This window comes from Larus michahellis, chromosome 1 (assembly GCF_964199755.1).
Source record: "Larus michahellis chromosome 1, bLarMic1.1, whole genome shotgun sequence".
Lineage (NCBI taxonomy): Eukaryota > Metazoa > Chordata > Aves > Charadriiformes > Laridae > Larus > Larus michahellis.
The window spans coordinates 65,991,575-66,007,988 of record NC_133896.1 but is presented as its reverse complement, the minus strand read 5'-3'; the positions used below and the strand labels follow the sequence as shown (position 1 = coordinate 66,007,988).

The 16,414-nt window shown below is 45.2% G+C and overlaps 1 protein-coding gene across 10 annotated transcripts in view; it reads left to right on the top strand.

Moving 5' to 3' along the window:
* The first annotated feature begins 1,198 nt into the window (after window positions 1–1,198).
* Window positions 1,199–16,414, top strand: part of RESF1 (retroelement silencing factor 1) — a 48,197-nt gene continuing 32,981 nt past the window's right edge. For 4 of the 10 annotated variants that reach the window (XR_012586536.1, XM_074583166.1, XM_074583234.1 and 1 more), the window contains exons 1-2: window positions 1,200–1,418; window positions 4,894–4,978. The gene's annotated coding sequence lies outside the window, so the exon portion shown is untranslated. Of the gene's footprint in view, window positions 1,419–2,534; window positions 2,633–4,756; window positions 4,979–16,414 lie in introns of those variants that run through there. The other 6 variants (XM_074583219.1, XM_074583244.1, XM_074583191.1 and 3 more) reach the window with 5 other exon arrangements.

The following is a 16,414-nucleotide window of genomic DNA, read 5'->3' as shown; positions in this document are numbered from 1 at the left end:
AAAAATTCTAGTTAACTGAAATTTTAGGTAATAGGAAAGCTATACCAATTGCGAGAAATTCTGTGTAATGATAAGCTACGCTTATTGCTAAAGTCTATACATAATAATAAAGCTCTAATTATAACCATAAACTTGTGGCCAGATCTCACTCTATCTGTCACCGTAGGGTTGTGTGACAGCTGGCCTGGAGCCAGAAGGTAACTAGAAAGGGAAAACAAAAGCACGGCGTTGACTCGGCAGCGTTTCCTAAGACTCACGTGAAGGCAAAAGGTCACAGTAGGCGTTTACTCAAAAAGGTTATGTATACATGGCCTATCCAAAAGCAGCTTGCTCTCAGCAATGAAGGGGAACTCGGGACGTACAGAGCAGATTCAGCAGCTGCCACATCTTCTGTCACATGCCAGTCCCTCATCCTAGGTGTCACACCAGCCTGCTTGGAGACACGCATCCCGATACTTGCGTGAGTGTCAGCTCATTTATAAAGCTCAATAAAAATGACTTTCCATGACTATACAGTTCTGTAACAAGCTTTGTTTCCCTAACGGCTACTCAGGATACGTAACTTAAGGGTAGATATATTCAGTATACCTATTTAAAACTTAAACCTTTTAAACAGATCATAGCCTTTTGGTAATTTTGTGATGTTAAATTTATCTGTAAGTACTGTACTGCTTACATATGATATCTTTGCACGTTAAACATCTAACTTTTTTTTTTTTCCATCTACCTAGCTTTTACAGCAGAACCTTTACATTTATCAGTCCCCACTTCCCCTAATTGCAAGCTTCCCTCGAAGGCCCGGCTCGTCCTCGATTCGTGGGGTTGCGTGTGTGTGTGTGTGTGTGTGTGTGTAAGTGTGTATTTTGCTTAGAAATCGCGATGTGCCTGAAGCGGGGGAGCTGCGGGAGTTCTCCGAGGGCACAGGGAGGCAGGCAGGGAGGGCAGCAGGCGGGGAGGCAGGCTGTCAGGGAAGGAGGGAGGGGGAGGGAGGGAGGAGGGGCTCAGTCTGAAGGGATCTGTGAACCCGAAAGCGAAATTCGGCCGCGCCGCGCAGCTCCCTGTCAGCGGCCCCGTCGAAACTACAGGCGAACCCCGCCTCCTCCTCCTCCTCCTCCTCCTCCTCCTCGGCAGCACCGCCTGAACCGCACACCTCTGCCTTCGTACCGCCCCCCAGCTCGGCCACCTCAGGCCCCCGCCCGGCCCGGTCGGGGCTGGGCAGAGCGGTGGGGCCTCCTCCTCCTGCCCCGCCTCGCCGGGGGTCCCGCCCCGAGGCGGGTCCGGGCCCTGGCCCAGCCGCGCTTCGCCACCGGCGGTAGCGGTGGCCCCGGTGGTTCTCCTTCCGCTTCTCACCGGAGCCAACAGCCGGTGGCTCCGCCTCTGCGCGTCGAGTGACTGGCCAGCCGGCCGCGCCGGGTGCGGTGAGGACGGGCGGCAGTGGGAAGGGAGCGGGGCGGGCGTGAGGGATCCGCGGCGGGAGAGCAGGGAGGAAAGCTGCCGGCCCGCCCGTAAGGGCCGCGCCGCTCCTCCGGCAGGGCTCGGGGCGGGTGGTGGAGCTGTCTCCTCGGGCCGGGCCGGTGAAGCTGGGCCGCCTCCTCCCCGGGGTAGCGGGAGAGGCCGTGGGCGGAGACGCCCGGGGCTGTCGGCGGGCGAAGGCCCCCTCAGGGCCGCGGTCTCCCGGGACCGTCCTGGGGGGCAGGGGCCTGGTGTGGAGCGGGTCGGGCAGCGTGGCGTGACGCCCGGTGACCGGCAGGTAGTTAGCTGTTCCTCTCGCGGCAGCCAGTTAACATTAATTAGGTGCCCCGCGAGTGGCAGAGCCCAGCACACAATGAGATCTGCGGGCGCGCTTTTCGGCCGCAGTGTTTCTGCCTGCAGAAGCGCTCGCCCCGCCCCGGTCGGCTCCGGCAGAAGTTTATTTACTGTCTTTCTCCCTGGGGTATGGCGGATCCAGGGAGATGGAGCTGGCAGACAAGAAGTAAGAGCTTCCAGGGTCGCGGGGAAGACGAGGTGTTCCGAGTCTCCCCCGTGTTTCAGCTCTGCCGTGGAAGTTCCAGGGTTTGCCCGTGATTTTTTTGCTTCTGCCTTTTCGGGTGGGCATGGCAAGGTGTGCGGTGCGGAGCCTGCATTTGTGTTAAGAGGGTACACCTGCAGCCGAGCCTTGCGGTTGAACTGACAAACCCGTTTGTATAACTAAAGGAGGAAAAAAAAAAAGGTTTTAAAGCGGTATAGGCTGATATTTCTGCTTTGGGTTGTGTGGGTAGTGTAGTTGAAAGAATTACCTAGCCAATTCCATCTGCGAAGGCAGATGGAAATGTGAGAAAAAAGGCGAGTACCCCATCAACGCTTCTTTCTCAACTTTCTTCGCGTGCTCTTGGTGAAATATGCTTGAAATAAGCTTCATATGCTCTTGGTATTGGTGAAAACTAGAGGCATCTGCTAGAACGTGAGTGGGTTTTCCCAGCACTGGAAGAAGCCCATAGGAATGCTGGAGGTTGTTTTCCTAGAAGTTGTTATGACGTTGACTCAACTCTTTCTAGGAGCTCTGTGGTAATGTCAGGCCTTCCCCTGCTCTTAACTAGCCTCCTGGGATGACTTAAAAACAGAACAAAACAAACCCAGCTCATCCTGACTCCTGGTAAATATTTTCTGGCTATTACATCTGGGAACAATGGGAGTAAAACTTGTCACTAACATTAGAACCTCCTTAACTGGGCTCTTATCACCCGATTTCCTTGAATTAACCAGCCAGTGTCCCCAAACATTTAGATAAACATTCCTGACTGAGAAAACAGACTTATGTTAAAATAACTCCTTTACTCTCGGTAGCTGTGCCAGTATAAAAGCTCCCCTGGGTCTCAAAGCAAAGCCTTAGCCAACGTGCGGAGTGAGTTCTGAAGGTGTTTATCAGGAGCCGTTGGCGCACTGTCTTCGTGTGGCGCTTCAAAGGTAAAGGATGAAGCCCTCTTCGTAGTTCGAGCTTAAGCAGTATTTTTCTTTCAGGAAATAGTATATTGTCTGGTGTTTTGGCAGGAAGTCTATGGGGCGTTCTGTTTTCCTCCTTAGTAGCAGCTGAAATAGTTTCTTCAGTTCGTTGGTCTGCCAGGTATTTAGAAGAACTTCTTATTTTGTCATTTTGGTTTTGTTTTCTACTTAAAGCACAGATGCTTTTTCGCTCCTTCCCCTTCCTACCACTCTTAAAGGAAAATAATTGTAGATCAGTAAAATACTCTGCTCTTCAGGAAGCTGTCCTTCAAACACTGGCTTTTTAACAGCCAGCAAGATATTGTCTTATGTGTCTTCTGCAGGCAAATGTGTTTTGGTAGTGCTACCTGTAATCGAATTTAAAGTTAACCATGGCTCTATAGTTAATCGAGCTTTATATTCAATGGCTCCATAGTTAAGAATGTTGTAGATAGTTGCTAAGTGGTTGCTAAGAAAGGATCAAAGGGGAATTGTTTGAAGGAACATCTGTAGCCTAATTACTTGGTCTTCCTGGGACACTAAGACCTTAAATGAACATCTAATCAAGATGTTTCTACAAACAATGCCAATATGGCAGTGAAAACCAAAGTCCAGGTGTCCTTAACTGAACTGTCTTCATCATAATACTAAAAACCTACCCACAGGTCAAGAAGACCCTTGCCCAGGTGAAGATCCTTCCTCTATGGAGGTGCAGTGATTGAAGAGAATGACACACCAGATATTATAACTATATTTAAATTACTAACCAGTCATTGTAATTGGGAATGTACTACCTTGTAACATTTGTGCATAAGTATAATGAGGAAATGGGCATTGGGTTTGCTTGATTTGTGGAAATCCACTGAGCACCCAGGCCTGAATAAAATGCAATATCTTTCCTGTGTGTGTGAGAATTAGTTTATTGCAAGCTGGGTAATGAATGTGCTTTTCAGACAACAGTAGTAGAGTATTTTTATATCTGTTTCTAAAAATTACACAAACCAGTGTTTCCCAGCCCTTTTGTTTGCCTGGTTTTTTTTTTTTTTGGCAAGGAAAAATGATTGAAAGGGGCCTGTTGTGTTTGCTTAGTCACCTCTGAGGGAGTAGAGGTGTGATGGTGCACCTGGCCAGGTGTGTGCTACTCTGGCAGTCCTCCTTGCCAGGCCTTTTGCCCATAGTGGACCAGCTGGGCTGCTTACTGTGACCTTCTGAGCCATCACCTGGGTCTGTTGACTTTTGGCTGTAGGTTGCAGACAAGGGAAATGGCTTCTTAAATCCTGTATGTGCTGAGCTTGCTCAGTTTCGTTTGCTGCAACCATGAGCAACATATCAGTGGGTTGGAGATATGTGACTTTGTCACAGTGTTTGTGGTCTCTGCTGATCCTAATCAATGGAGTCATTAATCTCTTAGTTTGGTGCTGAGCCTTTCTTCTCTTTGTTGATGACTAATAATCAAAAAATGAGCACAGGAGGGAGATCAGTACTCCTCGCCCCCTGATTTAAAAGGCGGGGGGGAAGGCTGAAGACAGCAAAGAAAGAGTGAAGGGAGCAGAAGTCCAAGTAGGTGCTGTTCAGCTCTCCTACTTCCTAGAGCAGCTCGTGCTTTGCTTGTGAGAAACTGTAGAGAGCCTGCTGGTGACTCTTAAGAGGAGGAAAGGAAAAAAAAAAAACCACAAGGAAAAATGGTGAAAACACACATTATGGTTGTTAGCATTGGGTGATTGCTATTCTTTGCTTTTATGAACTGATACTGGGCACTAATATTAGGAAGCTGTTACTTCAAAGCAAATAGGACTTGAAAACCTGCCAGGAGATCCTCTGATTTATTATTAGTAACTGGGGACATAGGAGACTGTTCAGTGATATTGTTGGTGTAAGTCATTGCTACTTCAGTAAAAGTAGCACTTGCAACTTAATGACTATTGTCCCTTCTAGGAGCAAAGGCCAGTAAGGAGCTCCTACTCTTCCAGTGGATGCTGCACATCTGTCTGAAGAGACACACACTAACAATATTGCTGAAGTAAGTGATCTTACTTTTTTTTTTTTTTAAATTGGAAATATGGCAACTCTTTTATTATCTATAGTCTAGTTCATCCTGAGGCACCACAGTAGCAGATCTGGTGCAACTGAAGATGTAGAAATGGGGAAGAAAATGGGGTTGGGGAAAACATAAACTTCTCAACCTGTCTTTGCTACTCAAAGTATTTCTAAGCTGTACTTGATACTGTTACAGCCACAGTTTTTCGAAGGACTATCACTTTCCCATTGCTGACAGGGAAGGGGTTTTTGCTTTTTCATGCATTTCACTGCTAGACACTACTAGGATCTTTCTTTTTTTTGTGTCTCTGATAAGCATGAGAGTTGTTAGTTCTCAACAGTTTTGAAACTGCAAAGGGCAGTGAAAATGTAAACCAAAAAGCTGCAGGATTTTAGACTTGGAGGAATTGCAAGGAAGATCATCTAATGAGTGGAAGCATTGATAATGAAACTTGCAGTGTACAGGGAACTTCACAAATCTGTAGAGAAGAAAGGCATTAACACAGCTATACTTTTTTTTTTAAAAAAAACCAAACCCAAACACTCCTGTGATATTGAAGCTAGTAGCATGCCTTATTTCTGGTATAAATGATCTCCATTAAATGCTGAAGAGCTCTTCTAGTATGTGCTGGTGAAAGATTACTATTATTCTCCATGACTGAAATTAAATTAACTTCTTAGTTTCCGCTTCAGTCAGTATTCCATACATAGATTGTAAACTTTTCTTTAATTAGTAGTCATTAGCTGTTGAATGATTTGAGTGCAATACTTTTAAAAGGGGGTATAACTGCTGAAGATGTGAGACAGTTCTTTGAATGTGCCTTAAAACTTGGAGGGAACTTGGGGAGTCTTCAGAGATTGAAGTGCATTTCACAGTTACTCTGCATTTCACAGTGATTTCCATAAAGTGTGATAAGTAGAAATCTGTAGCTGTAGCATAGGGCTGTAGGTATCTTCTAAAAAAAGTCATTCCATCCAGGATAAAGTGTCTTTGGACTCTGCTTTATCATTAGCTGATCTCTTTCATCGTAATAATACAACTTAAAAGCAAGAGTTACAGATGTATACTTATAGGTATATATTTCTATTATACACATGAACTATGCTACAGAGGCAAGGATATTCTCATATAAAGGAGGCTGGTGCTAGTATTAAAAAGCTTTCATCTGTAGGTTTCTGAATAGAGTATTAGGCTATGTTAATCTGTGTGGTGAATCCGATCCCCATTACTAATGCCTTTTTTCCCAGCGAATCTTCTAATTTTGTGTTGAAAATTGCTCTAATGCTTACAGCTATTAGTCAAAAGTGAACATAATTTTTCCCCTGAGGAGTGTAAGCAATAAATGCTTGGTTGATACCATCAAGCAATCAAATACAATCTTGAAGATTTCGTTTTGTTCTGAGCAGTGACATCTCCATTGCCGAAGTTGCTGTGCTGCTTGGTATTGTGGAGAATTAGAATTCTAAAAGTCCTTGCAAAGCATAGATCTTCCAAATACCTGGAGTCCATGGTCCTAGTGGAAAATTCACTTTTTATCTTCGTGCTTGGTTTAGATGCTGTTTATGACAAATTCAGATTTTTCTGTATCTAGCGCTTCTGATTGTTGATCTGTGGCATCGTGTTTATCTGTGTTATCTCATTTCTGGTGAGAAGAATGACGTCTTTCCTGATGCCCTTCTGGCTGTGACTGCAATTCCTGTGGCTCTTACGCAGTGTTGCTGGGTGTGATTGCTGTAGGACTGTGATCAGGTCCATTGCCAAGTGCTATGGAGTGCTTTTTCCTTGGGTTTTTTTTTGATTTTTGTACTGTCTCTGGATAAGTTTTAAAATTGAATTACATAGTTGTAATTTCTCAAGTTGTTATTAACTGCCTGCTTCAAGAAACACTATTTTAGTACAATCTGTAGGGTATTAAGCAATTATGGATAGTGTAGTGTGCAGAGGTCTGTGTAGTGTAAGGCACCCATGAAAGCTATCAACCGTTGTCTTAAAATCTTACATTCAGCATAAACAGGGAAAAATTGACCAAGATTTTTAACAGTTAATCATTTTATTGACAAATTCTTTTGTACACAAGTGACACATGAATACAGGAGTATTGGGTCATATACTTTGTGACTGGTCTGTTGTTGGTTAACTGTTGGGTTTTCCTCCTCCTCTGGCTAGTTCAGCTTGAAATTACACTTGCACACCCACACACATTGTCATAAATCCACTATGGGTAAAATTTAAATATACTGAGATCCGCTTAATTACTGGCCCTTGGACCTCTTGCACACCCCCTGGTATCTCCAGTTGGTAACTACATATGTAGCCCTGTGACCTGCAGCTCCTTTTCCAGTTGCTGGCACCCAGACTACCCCTGCATGCCAATCTCTCCAGTTGCTGGCACCGAGACCTCCAAGCCCTGTGGTCTTTTCTCCAGGTGCTGGCACCCTGCTCTCTTCAGTTGCTGACCTTAAACATACAAGCTATCAGCCCCGGGTCCTGACTGGACCTTGCTTAACGTGTGACCAACCCTTTTTATTCTCCCTCTCTATTTCACTCTTTCATTGTTCTTACACATTCTCCTTTCCCTAAGCATTCCTTAAGGTTTTTAATAGTCCTGCATCCCTGCCTCAAATATCCCTACTGAAATGTGACTTCAGATTTATAATATGAATATTAGAATAGCCATGACTGATACATCAGTGGAAATGTGTGAGAAAGCGGCAGAAGGAATAGCAGACCACGAGTTAAAAGAATGGCCTGTGTTGACAGTGAAGGAGCACCATTTCCAGGACAGTTTCCAGCAATAAAACTGTGGAATGTGTTGAGTGTAAGGGTATGTGGAAGGTGGTGAGAGCATCTGCTTTGTTAAGGTTATCTGCTCAAGGACCTTTTCAGTGTAAATGGAGACAAGAAGGGAAAGGGAATAAACAAAATGTTCAGAGACACAAACCTGATGGCCAAACAATACTGAGGATAACAAGAAGCAAACCTCCTCAGCTATGCTAATTGATAAGAGGGTGTGGGATGTGAGGGTGTTTATTTCGACAAGATTATCTGATCAAGGACCTTGTCAAATGGGATTATAGGGGAAGGAGGGAAGCTGTAAAGAAAACTTGGAGGTAAACCTGACAGGCAAATGTGAAGGAGACAGAAGAAACAAACCTCAGCAGTCTCTCTTAATTGATGGGCCATTGAGAAACTGCAGGCAAACCTAGACTTTTAAAGTGATTAGAGTGCAAACCTAGGAGTCCCGGGTGTGGGTGGGAGAAAGAGGATGATGGAACCATGCAGAGGGGGAGCAGACAGAAGAGGGTATAGAAGGCATCAGTCCTGTGTAAACCATGGCTGTCAGGAGGTCTGTCTGACTGAGCCCTCTGTCTGATCCCTGCAGCCAGTCCTGTCTTCTTAAGTCCTTTCTTAACTATCTGCATCATCTCAATCTCTGTCCCCTGTGTGCAAGTGCTACAAGAACTATGTGCCAGCTACTGAGGAGACCAGTGTGCGTTGGTAACTGGGCCAGCATGTGGAGTCAGACTTGAGGTGTAGGCACCCCTGGGCCATGGTGCTGCTGGAGTGAGAGGGTGTCTCGGCATCAGTAATTGGAAGGACCATAGCTCATGGGAACATCTCCACAGGTTCCACAGGCTTTGTCTGGAGTGTAGACACCCCTGGCCTGCGGTGCCAGCGATTGGAATGAACAGGAGACTCACCAGGGTGAGTGGAGTGAATGAGGGTCTCAGTGCTGGTGGCTGGAGCAGAACTGTGGGTCTCAGCCCGTCTGTCTGAGGCTGGCTGATGGTGAGAGTGCGTGGGGCATATCTTCCCCAAACTGGGTGTGTGGGGCTTGCCTTTATAATTTGCTAGCAGACTTCAAGGTGGACTAGGTGTCCTGGGTACAGAGAGAGGTATTGGATGGGCAGATGGTCCACGCTGGTATTTGAGGGGATCTATGAGTGTGAAGTGCTTATGAAACAAGTGTGTGCATCTCTTTGCTGGTGAGTATCAAGGTGGACCAGCCAGCAAGTAGCAGATCCTTCAAAGTGTCTAAGAGGGCCTGGGATCTATGCAGGGGTATTGGATGGGTAGTGGGGCTGTACTGATACTTAAAGGAATCCATGAATGTGTGTGTGCGCTAGTGTCTGTAGGCCATGGGGTTGTGTGGGTTTTAGAGAGACACTCAATCCTGACCAGACAAAGACAAGGAAAGGGACTTGTCTGTCTATACTTCTATTTTATGTGAGTCATGCATGTCTGTGGCTGTCTTGTGTCGGTGTCCTGTGTGTGTCTCTGGGGTGCGTGCTCAGCCTTGCTACTGGTTGAACCTGCAAACAGGAAAGCAGCAGCAGCTGTGTCCATGGGCCTCCAATGGAGACATCCGGGTCTCCAGGCTGGGCTCTAGCCCGGAGGCAGAAGGAATCACCAGGCCTGGGAGCTGCTGGAGGTGGTCATTTACGGCATCCCTCAGCAAGCTCCAGGGCTATGCTACTGAGATAATTTGAAGAGGATGATTCCGATGGGTTTTGTTTTAATGGGTGTTGCTTGAACTGAAAGATCTCTGTCCTGTTTCTTCATCTGTTCTGAAAAGGTCCTGTTTGTTCTGAGTGCTCTTCCTGCTGTGCTGGATTTGGGCCTTGAGGTCTTTGATAAAGAAGTGTGTTCACTTAAAAAAAACGCAAAACAAAAACCAACAAAAATTCTAACAAACTGACTCAGAAATGCTGTTGGATAATACTGAATAAAGTTGCATTAAAAGTTCTGGTTATTGGAGGAAACAATGCTAAGAACACAAAGGAAGGCTGGGAGGAAAAGCCTGATTTAAACTGAAGTTCAAGGGTGTAAAGCTGAAACAGGCCCATCCAATAATTGTTTTTGTAATGCTCATCTGTGGCAGCAGATGGCATTAGGACAGCAAAGCCGATAGGTGAAAGTGAGAAATACACTGTTGGAAATGGTGGGATGGGATTCTGCAACGAAGAGTAGTGATGTGTCTTCATATGCTTAAAGTTACTGTAAATACTCTGTGATTGATTGTCAGTCTTAGATACAGGTAATTTTTAAGAAGTTATCTCTTATGTAACTGCTAAGAATTCTTGTGGCAAGAAAACCTGTGTGTGCTGGTGCTGCTGTGATGTTTACAATACAGTTATAAACTGAGGAAAATGAGAATTCTTGATGTGTATGTACTCCTCCCTTTGGGCATGTTTGGTTGATTTGGGCCATCTGGTACCACAGGTGCGGGTCTGCCAAGCTGCTCTAATCTTTCTGTGATACCATGATGTCAAATGTACTGAATTAATTTTAAATGTTTTTGGTTAACTGAGACTGGCTGCTAGATGTCCAGAAGCAGGGGAATGAAGTCATGCTGGCCTGCAGCTGAACTTTTGTCCTTTCAGTTCTTAGAAGCTTGTGTTTGCTGAACTCCATGTCCCGGAGTGGTAGGAAACCACCGAGATCAGAGTGGCTGGCATTGAGTTATATATGTTTGGCGTTTCGAGTTTTGGTCCAGTTAAAGGAAGCCTTTAATAATGAATAAGAATATTTTATAACTATTGTTAGTGCCTCAGTTACACTTGTCACAGGGGAGATTGACTGCTTTCAACAGCCACCGCCAAAGGTGGCAGAAAAAGTAATTGCAGTAAGATGTTGTAAAAATGAGGCTTAAGAAAGTCTGATGGCAAGGTTCAATCTATTCCTTACTGTACAGAGGACATAATAAAAATGCAAAAATACCAATATAAGATCTTAATGCCCTATGATACAAGGTGATGTGTGATATTAGTCACCAAAGATCTGCAGTTGGTAAGGGGTCTCTTATCCTCAAGGAGTAACCTTGAGAGTCTTCCCAACTCGAGGAGATCACCACTGTGCTTAGCAGGGAGAGCTCAAAAAAGGCTCACTTAGGCTGTCTATTTACAGAATAAAGTGGTTGGCTTGTGGTCAAATTATGTGCAACAGAAAAGGTAAGCATGAGACTCCTTGTACCCACAACTTCATTTGTTCCTTGACAAATTAGTCTTGGAAGAACCACCTACTTTTCATGTGTTAATCGCATGATTGGTGTTCTGGTTTCCTAGCTCATATGCATCAAAGCTCACTGTATCACCCTGTTCCTGCATGTGTTTTGAAAGGACGGGTTGGAACTAGAGGTGTTCTTGACCCTTCCTTGGGAGCCTGAACCAAACTAATCTCTAGTTTGGTCAAGGAGTCAAATGCATCCATCACTTTCCATCAATCCACTTTATCGACTCATAGAGTGGTAGTACAGTTATCTCTTGCCTCTGTGTCATAAATATGCAGCGTATTGCAGGTCAGTGGTAAGGGTACAACGATTTGGTGAGTTGCTTAAGTGTTACAATTAATGCTAATTATATACCATTGCACATACAGAATCAGTTGATAGCATAATTTGTTTCATTATGCACCAAACTTTGATATACAGAATGATTATAAGCAATAAAGTCAAAACTGACAAAACTATGACTGGATGTAACATCAAATTCAAAGCTCCAGTTGCTGTTGGTTACCATTCAAGTTCATAAACATACACAGCTGTTCCTGACATAGACAAGTGCTGTCTCAGCGCATTTGTTGGGGTGTACTGAGAAATGTCAGACTCCCCTAGGGGGAATTAAAGCACGTATCAGAGGTTCCAGAAGAATTCCTTTTGCGCGTGAGCCCCATCCTAGGTCAGGGATGCAAGCTTCAATGTCTACCTATTGTCTGCCTTTATTTCTCTGCCAGGCCTGCTGTGATGATCCATGGGGTGGATCACAGATCCATCTTGGCATAAAGCCAGAGATGATACAGAGTAGATTAGTTCAGTAGTAGCATCTCCTATAGTCAGTACACGGGCAACAGCTAAGTCTATGTTTGCAGAGAGCTACCAGACGTGTAGGTGTCATTTGGTGTCAGTGGCATTATTTCTGACAATCTTTATGAATTTCAGCGGGTGGGATTCTGATGTCACCTTGTCACCTCTCTTAAGGTTACAGCTATTGCAGCTCGGACCCATGGTTGGGCTTGTAACTGCTCAGAGCTGAGGAAATGTTTGCTTGAGTTACCTCCAAAGGTTTAGTAATAACATGCAATCACTGTGTTTTGGACATTCCCGTAAAGGTAAAGTGCTTGTGGTCAACCACTGTCCTAATCCCAATGTAAGTAATGATGACTGTAAGGGAAAGTGAAGATTTTGCAGTAAGGTAGTTATTGTGTCTAGTTTATTGGCTGGAGCTTCTGAATCCATACTGTTGAGCACTCCAAATACCTTGTAAAGTTTCTCTGTGTGTTTGTGTTGTGCTGAGTTAGGTTGTAGCTGTGGAGCCAGGCTAGCCAACCTTGTAAGTAGTAGACAAGAAGAGGGGCACACTGAGTTCAGTCTAGATACATTGGTTGGCAGTGTTAACTCTGACTGTTTTAAGGACCAGTTAGGATCCAAAATTAGCTGTTGCATATGATTTTTTTCCAAGTCACAGAAGGACCTATTTGTCCAGAGGAGGGCCGCGAAGATGATCGGGGGCTGGGGCACCTCTGCTATGAAGGCAGGCTGAGAGAGTTGGAGTTGTTCAGCCTGGAGCAGAAAAGACTCCAGGGCAACCTTATAGTGGCCTTCCAGTACCTGAAGGAGGCCTTACAGGAGATATGGAGAGGGATTTTTCATGAGGGAGTGTAGTGATAGGACAAGGAGTAATGGTTTTAAACTGAAAGAAGGGAGATTTAGATTAGCTATTAGGAGAAATTCTCTACTGTGGGGGGTGGTGAGGCACTGGAACAGGTTTCCCAGGGAAGCTGTGGATGCCCCATCCCTGGAGGTGTTCAAGGCCAGGCTGGATGGGGCTTTGAGCAGCCTGCTCTAGTGGAAGGTGTCCCTGCCCATGGCAGGGGGGTTGGAACTTGGTGATCTTTAAGGTCCCTTCTGACCCAAACCTATGGTTCTAATCTATACTTCAGTAACAATGGAGGATGGAGTTGAGGGTGAGTTAGGAAGAATAGTTGGAGGGCTGGCTGAGGTGAGCTCGAGAAGTACCAGTGAGACTCAGACAAGAGAATAGTATTAAACTTAGAGTGGTTAAAGCCTTAACCTAAAGGCACGCAATGTCAACACAGTGAGAAGGTATAAGGGACATGCCACAAAAGGGCTTGTACAGGCACACGTGGCACACTGATAGTTAGACCGGTATAATCTCTCCTAGTATTTCCATAGGGCTGGCTGTGGGTGGCTGATCGCTGAAAGAGACTGGTTCTTCCCCACTTGGGCTTGTGTGACACTTGGTGCTATGTCTGAGGGAAGACGTATTTCATGGTGTGCTGCAACCCTGACTAAAGCTTTAGCAGCAGGATGACTCTAACACTTGTGCAACCAGAGAGCTGGTTCTGTGGTCCAGGTTGGAAGCTTGGGTTAAAGTTTCCTTAGTTTCATCTGCTACTATTGGACTACAGTTGGCTTTCTCATAGGTGTCAGTGTTTGCTACCACTGCCACCCCTCTGATCACAGCAGTGATGTCTGCTTGGGCATTCCATATGGGCTTGGCCATGGGACATGCAGAATGAGAATCAATATGGCCAACAGCCAACGCACGTGAGTGGGCATAGTCCTGTATTTTCTTACGAAGAAGTAATCCCCAAATTTCCCTAGTATGGGTGTGGAAGGAGTGTGCGTTCCAAGAAGGAAGCCAGTGGATGCACCCAGTGAAAACAGCCCAGGAGTTGGTGTAGACCCGGTCATCAGAAGAGTGAATGACCAGCAGCAAAGGGAATTTCCAAACAGATGTTGGGACTCTGTGGGCTGCCTGTTTGGGAGTGCCTGGAGCCAAACAGGTGTTCCATGCTTCAAGACACTTTGGGTCAGGCCCTTTTGCACAGGCTTAGGGGGATTTTTAACTAACTGAATGCAGGGATGTTTGGTGGTAACGATAGCTGCATCTTCACAGAGGAGGGAGGATGACAGAATAAGTATAGCAGAAACTAACTTTACTAATAGTTGGGACCATGTGGCGCTGGACAATGTGCCTGTAAGGCTAGTGCCTGCTGATGTTAATAGTCTTGAGTGGACCAGGACTGTTTTTGACTAGTGGATGCTGCAGTGGCTCAGAGGTATGACAACCTGATAGGGCTTCATCTGTCACAGGGACTACATCTAAAGCGTGATTGATAACCAGACTACCTGTGCTTCATTCCAAATCTGTGTGACTGGCCCGGGGAATAGTCAGAGGCCCTCAGTCATCTCAGGGCCTTTATCACTACCGTATGCTAGTGATGCCTGAAAAGAGTCTGTATTTTCCTCTGGAGTTTGCATCTGGATTCCAGACCCTAGAGGAGGGTTGTTGGAAGCAGAGATCAATATTGCTGATAAACACCTGGTGCCCAGAACAAACACAGAAACTGGGTGAAGATCCGGTGGTTTGTGCTGCCATGGCACTGGGGAGGAAAGAGAAAGCAGGGTGGAGGCTGCACAGTCCCGTTCTTCTGCTTTTCACAAGAAACGTTTTGTACGGCCGGTCACAAGAAGTGTTTTGTTCGATGGCTCATGGTACGACCACAAGGAACGATGGCTTGACCGCAGTCACACCCACTCACTTTGCACAATAGGAGTATAAATATTACCCTGATTTCATACCGAATTGAGGGATGAGAATTCAACGACAAATAGTAGGGACAGATTAAAGGGTTTGTCCTCCTCGCCCTCCCCAAAAGGGATGCCTTTTGGTAAGGTTTGCAACCTTGGCCATGCTGTGTGCTTACCCATGAAATCAAGCTTGCGATTGCAATCGTATCTTTAAAGCTATATAGCTATTCTGCAGTTTAGTGCATTTATCACCGGCAATCTTTAAGAATCTGTATATGTTGCTTAAAAACAAACCATACTATTCATGCACCTGACTGCTGCTTTTGAATGTGGCCGGACCTACAGCAGACGGGCTCTTTGTGCATCTGGTGTCAGGCCTACAGTCACAGCAATAATTGGTCTCACTAAAGGTAATGTTAAATTGGCATCATGGACAGGATTGCCACCGATAAACTACTGTAGGAACGCAGTTGTGCACCATCACAGGCAGGGATTAAATGAGCCCAGAAATTTTGGAAAGATTAGGACAAGGTAGTAGAGTGAATAGAACAACATAGGAGTCAACAGAAACTAAAAAAAAATAAAAGTTAAGAGTGATTTGTGTGGTTTTGGGGGCTTGTTTATCTTGCGGGTAAAAAGAAATCAAAATGTCGTTAGCCCCTGAAAAGATTGCAAATGTAACATACATAGCTCTGAAGTTAGAGATTGAGATACTTAAAGTATCATTGGCTTTTGAGAAGGAGACATGGGGAGAAATAAAAAGGCAAGTAGATGATCTTTTAAGTTAAAACAAGCAATTAGAAAAAATACGGACTGTGCGGGTTAGAGGAACAGCTGCAGGAAAGGTTAGATAAATTATTTGATCAAACCTGCTCTGATTCAGTCCAGCACATTCATAAGGTGGTACTCTGTAATGATCCCGAAACATGGGATGGAGACATTTGGTATGACAGTGATTTCCCAGAACAGGTTCGGCCACTAAGGGAGACTGAAACTGCTGATGAGGGGAATGGAGAAGCCCACACTACTGTATGTACTGTCCCCTGCTGAACTAGCTAAACTGCTGGAAAAATATTCCAGGCCTCCCAGAAGGAATCAGAAGATCCTTCAGAAGACCCTCCATGTTGCTTTGCAAGCGATATTGTACGGGGAATCGCAGATGTGGTGGATTCTTAGCATACTAGCTGCGGCTGTATTTGCACTACCCTAAAACTTTTTCATTTTATACCTTTCCTTAATGTGTGAACAATGCTGTATTTTTGATCATTTTAGTAATTATTCCACAGCATCCCACCTCTGCTCCCTTCTGTGCCGCTTCTTTCCTTTGATTGCTCGGAAATACTGTATAATACAATACTAACCCCACATTTCCACCCCTTCCTTACGTGTCTCAGTGGGGGAAAGTGTGGTCTTTGTGTCCTGGCTGTGCAATACCAGGACTGATGTTTATGCCACGCATAGGTGTCAGATGCAGAGAAGAGTTTGGTCATGGCGTCTCTTTGTCTGTACTTCCTTTTTGAAATGGAAATATCGTGTTCTTTTCAGAAATTGTGAAATCTCAAATGACTGAAACTGAAAAAGCAGAGGCATGGAAGGAGAGTCTGTAGGGCTAAAACTCGATGTTGTCCCAGATAATTGGTCTCTCTCCTGGTTGCGCTACAGAGTTTTATTGGGAAGATAGAAAAGTGATGTGACTGAGTGCATTGTAGATATTGTTAGTCTTGTATATTTTGTGAGGTTTTGTGCAGAGCTCCAGCTTGCTCCTGGGCCATCCACTGACTCAACAGCCATGAGGCCAGATCCAAAGCAGGGAGGGTTGCCCAGCTGTGCTTGAGGGTGAGTGGGCAGGAGCCATGGGCAATAAA